The sequence below is a fragment of the Triturus cristatus genome, chromosome 8 (genome assembly GCF_964204655.1).
Source record: "Triturus cristatus chromosome 8, aTriCri1.1, whole genome shotgun sequence".
NCBI lineage: Eukaryota > Metazoa > Chordata > Amphibia > Caudata > Salamandridae > Triturus > Triturus cristatus.
The window spans coordinates 101,311,198-101,324,340 of NC_140591.1; the positions used below are offsets into that span (position 1 = coordinate 101,311,198).

Below are 13,143 nucleotides of genomic sequence, written 5' to 3' on the forward strand. Positions count from 1 at the left end.
GAGCCTCGGAACTGCTTGGGCTGCGTCATAGGCCAGGTATCCGCAGTGATGAGGTATTTATTGAGGGGCACAGGTTGAGCCTGTGGTTGAGAATGTCAAAGACGGATCAGCTGGGCAGGGGTAAATGGGTTTTCTTAAACAGAAGTGAGGACGGTTTGTGTTGCCCTGTAGGGGAATGGGAAAGTTTCAAGGCTTCTAGTGGTTTTGCTCTGGGTCTTGTATTTTGCCACGCCTCGGGGCAGCCTATTTCTGTGGCTCAGTTGCTGGTGGTCATGAGGAAGGTACTTCTTCTTTTGGGAGAAAACCCTTTATGTTTTGGGACACACTCTTTTCGGATCGGGGCAGCCACAGAGGCGGCCAGGTTGGGGTGGTCCTGGGCAGACATACGCCGTATTGGGAGATGGAAGTCCAAATGTTGTGAGAAATATGTTCGGAAAGTCTCTGCTTAGCTCCTCGTTTTTTCTTTGGTTAATCATTGTTTTTCTGTCTAGGTCTGGCACCGGGGCCCGTAAGTTCGAAAAAATCGACATGGATAGTAGGACACTCCTTCGTTAAATGGGCTGCAGTCTATGCCGAACAACAGATGTGTGGGCGTTCCCTTGGACTGCGCAGTGCCAGCCACGAGGTGGTATGGAAAGGCAAAGGGGGAATGCGTTGGGAGGGTTTGTTTCCGGTGCTGGCCACGATGTGCTCTGGAAGGGGACCGCCACATTTGCTCATTATTCATTTGGGTGAAAATGACCTCGTTGATTTGTCAGGGCTGTCGTTAATAAAGTTGATGAAACAGGATTTGGAGGTCCTCCAGGCTACTTGGGAGAACACCCAGTTGATCTGGACAGAGTTCATTACAAGGTTGCACTGGAGAGGAGCACGGCATCATGCAGCGATGGAAAAAGCGAGACGAAAGGTTAACCGCACTATGAGACATTTTTGTGAGGGTCATGGGGTGCGGGTCCTAGCTCATCCCAACATTAAATGCACTGAAGGGTATATGTTTCGTGAGGATGGGGTACATTTATCTACAATGGGGCAAGCATATTACCTGCAGGAGTTGCGGGATTTGATTGCGCAAATTTGGAAGGAACAGATATGGTGCGCTTGAAAAAGGGGTTTGTGCACTACCACCAAGTTGAGGGGTGGGGCAGGAAAACTCTGTTGGTTTTCCTGGGTGGCGGGGTTTTGCTGGGGGGGTGGGCAGCCTTGAGCGGGTTAGCCTATCCTCCAACGGGGGAGGGGGGGGAGCAGTCACGTGATCAGGAAATGAGAAGTAGGGGAAAATGAACACAGGGGTCGGGATTCTGTTTAGGGGTGGGGTTTTTACATTGGGGGTTAGGTTTGGGGTGATTTGAAGACAAACTTTGGAAAGTTATTGCATTGCAGAAAATTATGATTTGGCACCTGTCTTAATAAAGTGGCCTTTTTTGCTAACAAGTAAGTGGTGGTTGGTGATTTATTGTGCGAGGGGGGACCCAGGGGGTGCAGGGCGCGAGCCAGGTCTCCCCCTGGGTGGCTTCGCACAATGGAGCGGCCACCCAGGTGCAGGGTAGGGGGTTTTGATTAGGGGCGCGAGGCGCGCTGAAAGTGTTAAGTAGAGGGAGGCAGGGGCGGGAAAATCACTGGGCCCTCGGGAGCGGGGAGGAGGGGCTGGTTTACACTTTTTGTCCCACCCACCCACCCTCTTTTTTCATAGCATTGTTTTTCTTCCCTATTTTCCTGGTGTTGGCATTACACCGACGTTCTTTTTCCTTTTGCCACGATAAGACAGGTTTTTCTTGTGTTTTATTTTTTACGACACAGGGGTCGGGATTCTGTTTAGGGGTGGGGTTTTTACATTGGGGGTTAGGTTTGGGGTGATTTGAAGACAAACTTTGGAAAGTTATTGCATTGCAGAAAATTATGATTTGGCACCTGTCTTAATAAAGTGGCCTTTTTTGCTAACAAGTAAGTGGTGGTTGGTGATTTATTGTGCGAAGTGTGAGGTTAGCCAAAAGCTTGCCTTTTTGTGCAAGGGGAGAAGGCGTACGTGTGTGGGTGCACACCTGTTAATGCGTAGCCACGTGTTCTTTGGGAACTTCTGTGTGTGTCATGCAAGTTCTCATGTCCACTACAGCACAATGAATTTGCACTAGCACAAGTGATCAATGTTGTTTCATTAACTAGCTTTTCAGGCAAAAGGCTGAAAAATCTGATATTGGGGCTGTTCTGACGGGAGCCCTGTATGTGCACACCTAGACTATTGTAACATCATTTACACCAGGTTTCCTAAGAAACTGACTAATGGTGCGCAAAGTCAACAGAACCAGGCAATCAGAAAGTGCCAGTATTTATGGAGGAAAGACTGCAAATGCCTGCTCTTAAAGCTCTCTCCTTACTCCCAGCCATGAGGAAATCCTTAAGTTCACTCTTAACCAGTTTAAACTATGCTGTGAGCCTAGGACACTAGTATATGAGAAACAAGCGTGACCCCATAAATTTAGAGAACCTGGGGTAATGTAATATGTATACAGAAACAATGGTTCACACAGAAATATATCTCTTAAGGAGTTTCACCAGCACGGACACATGACTTGCAGACATAAAACAATTTTTTGACACTTAATGTAATAGGGATCAAGGACACATATTTCCGTAGAAAAAGATATAGTTTTATTACTCCAAAAATCTTTGCTTTTTATCAACAAGACCTAGTGCTCATGCTTTTTTTCTGAAGGGTAGGGGCAGTGAGGTGTGATGGACGGAGTAATAAACAGTGCATCACTTATAAAAAAATAAAAATGACTCATATCTTGATTAGTTTTAACAGTAAAAAAGGAGTTTATTTTAGGCTGGTTGTCGAAGACGTTTCGGCCTCCGTTATTCTGAGGTCATCATCAGGACAGAGCAAGAGCGATATAAGTCTCTATATAGGGGCCAAGAAACTACATCTAATGATCAAGACTGGGCATGTCGAGAGGGCCCACAGGTGGAAGACCAGAACAGTTACTGATGTTGGCCCTGGGACAGGAACATCAGATATATATCGATGCGGAGGTAACTTTAAGCGATATATGGATATTGCAAAAGTTTAAGCTGTATGTGGGTTCCAGGGAAAGGCTGCAATTAAGGCAGAACCTGCATCGATGTCGAAAACATGGCTGATACGATGCAGACACATGGAGAAATTAAGGGAAAACAGTAGACTGGACCTCGTAAGAAATCAGTGGTGTGGCGGTCAGACCATCCATTATCTTAGGAACTGGCATCAGTCCGGGCTGCCTTGAGGGGAAGGAGCACCGTAATTTGGATAATCAGCTGCGTGAGAAATCTGTGGTGTGTCCTGGGCACAACAGAAGCTGTCTTGAGAGCCGGCATCGATCCGGACAACATGAGAGTCACGCTTTAGAAATGTGCCCTACCATAACACTGGTAGCCCTGTTGTTATAAACCAATCAGAAAATAATGTTTCATATCAGACACAGGTAGGAATGCACTGAGTTGACCTCACCACGATTCGAACTCATGACCTCCAGGTCACTGCGTATGTACGCAAAATGCACTGAGCCATCTAAGTGGCCTCAAATCATTCTTTAAAGACAAAGCAATGGTTTTTCCATCATATGTTAGCATCAATGAATCTTAAAAATGCAACTTTGATCTATTTCGTGATGCCCCCCATATATAGCACGTCATTTAAATCTAATTAAAAAGTATTACTTTGCAAACCATTCAGGGGGACGGACAGTGGTAACATTTTTCAAATTATTTCCCGGATCAAATCTCGGGTGCTGCACTGTGAGCCTGGTAATCAGCTCCGATTACTTTACACTGGAGCTTAGAAGCGAGATTCAGGGCTCCTTGTTAGCGAGGCGCACAAGACGGGAGAGCTGCAAGGCGGCTGCAAGTAGGTCAGCTAGCACCAAGGCCTCTTGCTGGCTATGCAGGAACCTGCTGGAAAGCCGATTAGTGTGTGACAATGCATAACATAATTAGCTAGTCATTATGTAAAGCTTATAAAGTTCTCTTGGCGCAGACCGACTAGATCTCTGCGATCAGACATCAATTCCTGCTCTGCACACTTTTTCATCTGTTTGAGCTAGAAACAAAACTGGCTTTGTTCAAATATGCAAATTGTGCAGCAGATGGTGGATTATGTGGCAAGGGTAGTACATCTATTATTATGCAGGAAAAAAAGCTGCTGCCGCAACATTGCACAATTCCAGTGTCCCTTGTTAAATAATTATAATCAAAGACGTGAGTGTTTTTTGCTAACAAAAATGACATTAAAAAAACATAAACTTTGAGTTATGTTGGAAGCACTAAAAGTTTCAGAAATTGGCTAATTAAAGTTTGGTCACCACCCCCACTTTAGTCCCTGAGTCTGTCAACGTATTGTGGTTCTGGTGGTGACCATAGTCATAACTGGGTAGTGTAAAAAGTTTTGTGTGCTTACAGCGTAACTTGGATGTCAACATGGTTAAGGTTAAGGTTTCTAATTTAAATTTTGAAAAGGAATTTTACGGTTTTGGTATATTATACTGCTTTCAGTGTTTTTGTTCGTCGCCACTTGTGGTGTTTAAAAAAAAAATATTTGTTATTTTTTTTATTTTCAAATTAGGACTTTGTGTTTGAACGAGGCCTCTTTTCTGGACATTCTTCAGGCAATTAGAGCGTTTTCCATCTATTTGAGCAAGCCCTCTGCAGTCATGGATAATACTGTTTGAGCCTGGATTATGCAAACCCCTTTAATTTGGTCTTTTTGAATGGCTTGCTAACCAAGCTCCTAAACGTTAAAATACAGCAACATTCCTGCCCACTGGTACCCACAGATTTGCACAAGTCAGTTCTATTTTGCTTGATTTCTACCACCCACCCATTTCAACAAGTATTTAAGGCATTGCTTGATTTGCAACAAAACAATTGCACAAAAATAAAAAATCGGTAAATATTTGAAAGGGCCCAAAGTATTGCTCAGGAGGCCGTCCGCTGTCTCCACCGGTGCTGCCAAATGCCAGTACCAGTAACACCTAAAAGTGACAATCTGGGCTATTAATTCCACCTAAAACTTCAAGAAAAGCATGGACTTGCTTGTATTATTATTGTTTTTTTAAATACATATTGAATTGTTAACACTGATGATGTGCTCAGCTCAAAAAAGGCAAACAGCACCACCATGCGCTCCCCCATTGGACTGTCATAGCCGTATTGAGGCAATTGCGGACAGTATCACCCTGACGTGTAACCGTTGCAATTGGACCACTACAACATGCTCAGACAGGAATAATGCGGCCAATGCTAAGGGGATGGACACAAGTACCTTAATGTCTGGGACTCGAAGGCAAGAGAGTAATAGAGCCTTCTTACTTAATGTACGCTCTCTAAATAAGAACGATCAACATATATTTGACCTAAACAAGAGTCCAAGTTAGACATCCTATTCCTGGCTGAGACATGGCTCACAGGAACATCTAATCCCACAATAGCTATACCTCCTGGCTACTCCGTCCTGAGAAGGGACCGTACCATGGGGAAGGGGGGTGGGGTGGAGTTGCAATAATCACCAAAAATGACAACTCGGTCAAAACAATCCCCATGGACGAGATAGATGGGGCAGAGTGTCTCAGTTTTCACTGTACACTCTCCGCCCATCAATCTCTGGCGGGAGTTCTAATTTATAGACCCCCTGGGCACGCAGGGACTTTCTTGAAAAATGTTCCCAACACAATCGCGCCGTTAGTCCCCAGATTCAAACACTTCTTGGTCCTAGGAGACTTTATTGTCCATTTGGACAATCTAGATAGCTCGGATACCATCCCACTACGTGAGACCCTTGCGACCATGAACTTATCCCCCTATGTGTCTATGCCTACCCATGACAAAGGCCACACGTTAGACCAAATATTTTCTAATATTTGAATACAAACAGAGGAACCTATCTCCTTGGTCTGGACAGATCATTTCTTGATAGGCTTAAAGATATATAAACTAACGAAACCCGCACACACCCCGGAGAAGCGGCCGCCTTTTACATCAAGACCTTTTCATAAAATCACCCCTGATGCCCTAAGCATAGAGCTCACTTCACATCCCCTTTCCATGAGTAGTAAGATAGAGGATGAAGCCGTTAACCTTGAGAACTGGATAAAGCAAGGTATCTGGACTCTTGCCCCGCAGACCTCATGACCCTGTCAACTAACATGGAAATCTGCGCCTTGGTTCAATGAAACCCTGAGGAAATGCAAGAGCTCTTGCAAACGCTTGGAAAGAGCGTAGTGGAAATTTTTTAGCGCAGACAGTAAAGAATTATATAAAAAGGCGCAAAAGATTTATCACAATAGAATCCTGGAGGAAAAGAAAACTTTCTTTTCAGCCAAAATTGAGGTATCCGGGAACAAGAGCAAGGACTTTTTTTAAATCTTGAAACACTTTACCTCAACCAAAGCAGCTGTCACTAAATGCACCTTGTCGGATAACTGGACAAGCCAGTTAGCATCTTTCTTCCATGAGAAAATCTCTGATATTCAAACATCATTTTCAGCTTCTCATGTGACGCAGTCCGATCCTCCCTCTGTATCTCTTACCCTCACCCCGGGAAGTAATGCTACCTTCTTCCAGTTCCCTCCCATTACTTTAGAGCAATCCTTGAAGATAATAAAAAATTTAAAATCCGGCTCCCCCTCCGACCCATGCCCTGCAAAAACACTAGCTGCTGTAGCTGAGAATATTAACCCGGAGGTCAATGTGGTTTTGAACCTTTCATTGAGCAGTGGCCAGGTTCCCTCTATTTGGAAGAGGGCCAAAATCCTTCCTCTGTTAAAAAAGCCTACTGTGGATCCCACAATAACATCTATCTACAGACCCATTTCCCTCCTGCCTTTCCTTGCCAAAACCATAGAAAAATACGTGAACTCGGTGACCACCAAGTTCGTTGAAACTAACAACCTCCTCCACACGAGCCAATCCGGATTCCGTGCAAATTTTAGCACGGAGACGGCTTTACTCGAGATCTCAGAATCCATCAAAGAGACCCTCGACGCAGGTGGGAGAGCGGCTCTGATCTTGTTGGACTTATCTGCAGCTTTTGACACCGTGCCCCACGGCCGTCTCCTACATAGTTTAAGGGAGTGTGGCCTTTGTGGCACGGTGTTAATGTGGTTCTCCTCCTTTTTGGAGGAAAGAAGCCAGAAGGTCTGGTCCCCTCCTTTTGCGGCCTGCATCACCCCCTGAAAGTTGAAGTCCCTCAGGGCTCCATTCTAAGCCCGTTGTTGTTTAATTTGTATCTGGCGGAAGCCTGGGGTGCAACAATCATATCTTATGCTGATGATACTCAGCTGTTGTTCACCTGTAAAAAGGGCGAGGATCTTGACGGAGGGATGATTAATAAATGCTTAAGTGAGGTTTTTGCCTGGTTCAGACTCAACCAGCTACAATGCAATCCGCAGAAGTCCGAAGTTATTCTTTTCGGTTCGTTCATCCAAGATGTATGGAAGCAATGTTGGCCATCCGATATGCCATCCCCTCAGACATCAGCAGGAGTAGTGAGAAATCTAGGGGTAAAGATGGATGATTCTGTTGATATGAAAACTCAAATTCAATTGGTAGCAGGTACTTGCTACAACATTTTAAAAATGCTTCGGAAATTTCTTCCCCTCCTGTCGCTCGCCAATAGAAAGACAGTGGTCCAAGCTCTCATCACTTCAAGACTGGATTATGTAAATGTCTTATATCTGGGCCTCCCGGAATGTCTACTAAATAAACTTCAGGTCATCCAAAATGTGGCAGCTAGGGCCATTCTTATGTTGGGTCCTAGAGTACGGATTCCCCCCCTATCTGAAGAACTTACACTGGCTACCCATTCGTTGCAGAATCCACTTTAAGGCTCTTGTATTGGCCTTTAAAGCGCTTCATGGCACAGGGGCCCATTACATCAGGAAACAGGTGACCTTCTATTCTCCCGGTGGAAACTTAAGATAGTCACAACAACATCTGATGACTGTGCCCAAATTCGCTCGCTCTCGCAGAGGGGGCCGATCCTTTCAGGTGCAGGTGGTGCGCCTATGGAATGGGTTGCCTATAACACTCAGACAAACTACTGACTTATGGATCTTTAGGAAACAACTCAAAACTTGGCTGTTCTAATAATAAACTATCGATAGAGTCTGCCCTGAAAACGGTTTCACGCACGTACTGCTTAGCGCCGGGACACTCTGTTGAGTAGCTGCGCGCTCTACAAGTATTGAATAACATAGCATGTGGTGAACTGTTATAAATACGTGCAGGTGTTAAGAATTAAGTGCCAGCATCAAGTGCCGGCAAACACCGGCACAAATTAGGCAATGATTAAGGCCCTGTACATTGTTCATAAGGCTCTGGACAGTAGGTTTCTGCATTTCTAAAAGACAAAATGTGATTCTGCGTCTTTGATCCGATGATCTGGGTTTTCTCTTTGAAAAGCTTTGTGCACATTGAGTTGAACACTCTCCCACATGCAGTCTTTATAGTCGCTGCTATGTTTAAAAGGAATTACTTAGAGAGGCTCGCTCCAGCGACCTAACTCACATCTACCCCACTATTTTAAAACATGGTTATCTAGCCGAAGTAAGCCCTTTACTTAAAACAACAGCTTTTTTGAACCCGCATGCTAAGCGACTACTCCAAACCCAGGCTTATCCCAAGACATATACCCTGATGTAGAGACAGCAGCTAAAGGTCAGAGATTTACAGGCTGAACTTGTCAGTGTATTTCTGTTCACTGATAAAACGGCATGACACAGTGAGGAACACCTTATAGGGTGGAGAATTAATACTGCCTACAACGGAGGAGCCTAGCGCGCATCCAAGATGGTCGCGTGAGCACAGGGCTCCCCGGACCCTCGCTGCTCCTCGGAATTTATCCTGACAATATCCTGATTTGGTTTATGGAATCTGAGAGATGACGACCGGCTGAGCACGTATCTCCTTTCAGAAATTTAATCGGACCCGGGAATCCTGAGTTATCGTTGTTTGAACTTTTGGGACCCACCCGACGGAGGTGCCCGGGGCGAAGGTGGGCCGTGGGGCCGTGTCGCAGTTGAACAACAACGGCTGCGGCGCGGTACCAGGGGCCGCTCGGCCACTTTCGGTTTCACTTTCAGACCTCGGGGGGCTGGCCGGTGGAGCGATTGAGGTGGCGGGGTGTTTCCCTGACCTCTGCACAAAGCTTTGTCACCACCTGCCACTAGAGTGCCTATCGCCTTGGGTCCCCCCGCACCGCCATACTGTGGCCTCGGGTGAGGCGCTGGTTTCCAGGGCCGGTATCCCAACTACTTTTGTTCGGCGGTCCCCCTCGGAGTCCGTGGCCGCATGGGGGGCAAGGGGGGCCCCGAGGGGCGCAAGACTAAATCCTCCCTCCGTGGAGGATCGGTCCAGACCAACAACATGGACCGCTATACTCAGGGCAGAGGCTCTCCTGGAACGGCCGGTCCCCCCTCAGACGTCGCCGGTGGTGGCACATCCGTCTCTTCGGAACTTTCCCTACAGGACATCATGGGCGCCATTGATGGCATCAGGGAGACCATCGCCACGCAATACGAGGCCCTGGCCCGCAAGATCGATACGGTGGCGATTGATGTCACCTTAATACGGGCGGACCTCTCCAAAACAAACGAGAGGGTTCAAACTCTCGATGCGCGGACCTCCACCCTGGGTGCGGATGTGGCGGACCTGCAGGCCGCGCTCGGCGACATCAAGGGGGTCAATGAGCAGATGGCCCGGCGGCTGGAGGACTTCGAGGGACGGGCCCGCCGCAACAACATCCGTGTCATCGGCGTACCGGAGTCCTCCGACGACCGCCCGGTTGACCTCCTGGTCGAGGAACTCATCCTCCAACAGCTGACCCCTGCGGGCTTGAGTAAATTTTTTGCCGTTGAACGGGCTCACCGAGTTCCGGGCGGGCGGCCACGGCCGGGGGCCCCCCCGAGGCCTATCGTGGCCAAACTGTTTTACTACAGAGACCGGGATGCGATTCTGCAGGCCTCGCGGGTCCATGGCCCGGTTCGATATGAGAACTCATCCATTAACTTTTATCCGGACTTTACTCAACTTGTCCAGAAACAGCGGATGGGATTCCAGGGGGTGAAACGTCGTCTTCGTGAGCTGGGCCTAAAGTACTCTATGCTCTACCCTGCCAGACTCCGAGTGGAACATGAGGATCGGACTGCCTTCTTTGACTCTCCTGTGGCCGTGAGTGACTGGTTGGACTCGCTGCCGGACAGAGGTGGCCGTCCCGGGCCCTCTGCGGGTGCCAACGGTGACGGGTCCCCTTTGGTGTGACTCTTGGTCCTTGATTTTGCCAATTTGCACTGCTCAGCTGGGTTGTACTTCTTTGGTTCAGTGTGTTTTGCTAGTACCTGTATGGGGGGCGGGCGGGGACGGGTCCCTTTCCTCCTCCGGGGTCTTTTTGTAGACTGGGGTTAGTTGGGCGACAGGCACACTGCAATTTGGGGGGGTTTTTTGGCCCGCAGGGGTGCAGGGTGGGGGGAGTTGGGTGTTGGGGGGGGTGGGGGGGAAAGAGGGGTTGTTTTGTAGTGTGGTTTTTGTTTGCAGGGCGAGATATTGATTTTCTGCCACCTTTGGGACTTGTGCTACTTGCGGGGGGACCTCTGATCTATTGGAGGGGATGGGGGGGGACGGGTTGAAGCTGATGTCATGGAACGTCAATGGGTTGGGGGACCGTATCAAACGGGGTGTAGTTCTGCAGTATTTGTGTCGTCTGACTCCTGATGTGGTGTTTATCCAGGAGACGCATTTGGTTGGCAATGTCTGCCATGCAATGAACAGGGGGGGATACCGCCTCGTGGCTCACTCTGGTTTCACAACTGGCTCCAGGGGGGTGGGCATTCTCCTGCGATCCTCACTTCCGTTGGAGATCACGAGGGTGGTCTCAGATGACAGAGGGCGTTATGTTTGTCTGACTGGGAGTTGGGAGGGGCATCCCCTTGCCCTGGTCTCAATTTACGTCCCACCGGGCCTCCAGAACTCCACCTTCGCGGACTTGGGTCGAATGCTGCTTGAACTTCCGGATGGCCTTTTGCTTATGGGCGGGGATTTTAACTCGGTGGTTTCGGGGGACCTGGATCGTCACCCACCCAGGGCCCTCCCCGCTGCCCAGGCTTGGCTAGGTGGTCTGTTGGAGACCTTCGGCCTGGTGGATAGTTGGCGATTAATGCATCCGACCCAATGTCAATACACCTTTCACTCTGGGGCACATGGGAGTCTTTCTAGGTTAGACTATTTCCTTATGCCCGCGGCGCAGACGGGTCGAATTCGAGAGGTCAGGCACCTGGCGAGGGGTATCTCCAATCATTCCCCGCTGTGGCTTCTCTTTGACACCGAGTCGCGGTCTGCAGGTCGGATCGCTCCCATTAACCCGTGGTACCTGCGAGACCCTACGACCCGCGAGAGTCTGGTTAAGGCTATGGACCAATACTTTCTTGAAAACGAGGGGTCTGTGTTGTCTGCAATGTCCCTGTGGGAAGCCTTTAAAACCGTAATCCGCGGACACGCCCTCTCCCAGATAGTGGTGGCCAAGAAGCTCAGGAGTGAGGCGGTGGTGAAGCTGGAGACTGACATCTCGGGGCTGGAGTCGGCCTTGGAGGCGGGTGTCACTCCGGACGGGCTCCATGCCCTCAGCCTGAAACAGTTTGAATACAGGTCTCTTGTCACCGACGCTGCCAAAACTATGTATAGGGAGCAGCAGGGTCGGTTGTATGATGCCGGGGACAAGGCGGGAAAGCTGATTGCGTGGCTAGACAAGAAGGAGAGAGTGAATCGTGTGGTCCCGGAGTTGCGTGTCTCGGATGGAGTGTGTGTGACTGAGCCTGGTGAGATTGTGGAATGTTTTGCCGACCACCTCCGGACTGTGTACTCCCCGGTGACTGATAGGGATGAGGAAGATTCTCGCCTTCTCCTGAGGGACATTGCTTTGCCTGGCCTTTCTGCCGAGGACCGTGAGCAGCTGGACGCTCCCTTGTCAGTGGATGAAATCGCGACTGCGATTCGGTCCCTTCGCTCGGGCAAGGCCATGGGTCCCAACGGTCTACCTATCGAATTATATAAGTTGCGCCCGGATAAACTAGCTCCCTTCCTCAGTCGTATGTTTCAGGAGTCCCTTGAGGCCGGTTCCCTTCCGGTCGACCAGCGACTGGCCACGATAGTCGTGATCCCCAAGGAAGGTAAGCCACGGGACCGCTGTGCCTCTTACAGGCCTATCTCACTGCTAAATGCAGAACCTAAAATCCTGGCTAAAGTCCTTGCCAATCGTTTGTTGAGCGTCATCTGCGATCTGATTCATCCTGATCAATGCGGCTTCATCCCACATCGCAACACCGCCCTCAACTTGCGGCGTCTCCACGGCGCCCTCGCCAGGGCAGAGTGCCTCTCCGAACCGGCCGTGCTGGTTTCTTTAGATGCCACGATGGCCTTTGACACCATCGAGTGGCCATTCCTCTGGGCTGTCTTGACCAAATTCGGCTTTGGGGAGGGATTTCTTGGCTGGGTGAAGCTTCTCTACACGGGACCCATGGCTCAGGTGGTGGTTAATGGGCGGGTCTCCCGGCCCTTCGCTCTCGGTAGGGGTACGAGGCAGGGGTGCCCGTTGTCCCCTCTGCTCTTTGCTCTCGCCCTGGAGCCACTCGCCGCTTGGCTCCGCTGGGAGCCCTCGATCAGGGGGATCCGGTGGGCCCCGGGCTTTGAGGATCGGGTCTCGTTATATGCTGACGATATCCTCCTGTATCTTACCTCGCCGCGGCAGTCGCTTAACGTTCTCTTCGATGTTCTGACTTCCTACGGGAGAAATTCGGGTCTCACGATTAACTGGTCTAAATCCTGTGTTTATCCTATCTCCGGTGGCCCCCCTCTCCTGCCGCCTCGGCTTCCGATCCAAATATCTCTGTCCGGCTTTAAATACCTGGGGATACACATCTCGCTGGACCCGGTAGCTCGCTATGAGCACAATCTCCTGCTTCCACTTCGGCGTTTGAGGGAAGACACGGCTCGGTGGTGTAGGCTGCCCCTGTCCCCACTGGGTCGGGCCGCATTGTTTAAAATGATGTCCCTTCCCAGGTTCCTCTATGCACTTCAGAACTCCTTCGACATCATTCCAGTGGCCTACTTTCGGGAAGTAGAGAG

General features: G+C 49.2%; 1 protein-coding gene across 6 annotated transcripts in view; it reads right to left on the minus strand.

The window, feature by feature from the left end:
• ILDR2 (immunoglobulin like domain containing receptor 2) overlaps positions 1–13,143 on the minus strand; it is an 878,816-nt gene that overhangs the window by 197,107 nt on the left and 668,566 nt on the right. The window lies entirely within an intron of this gene.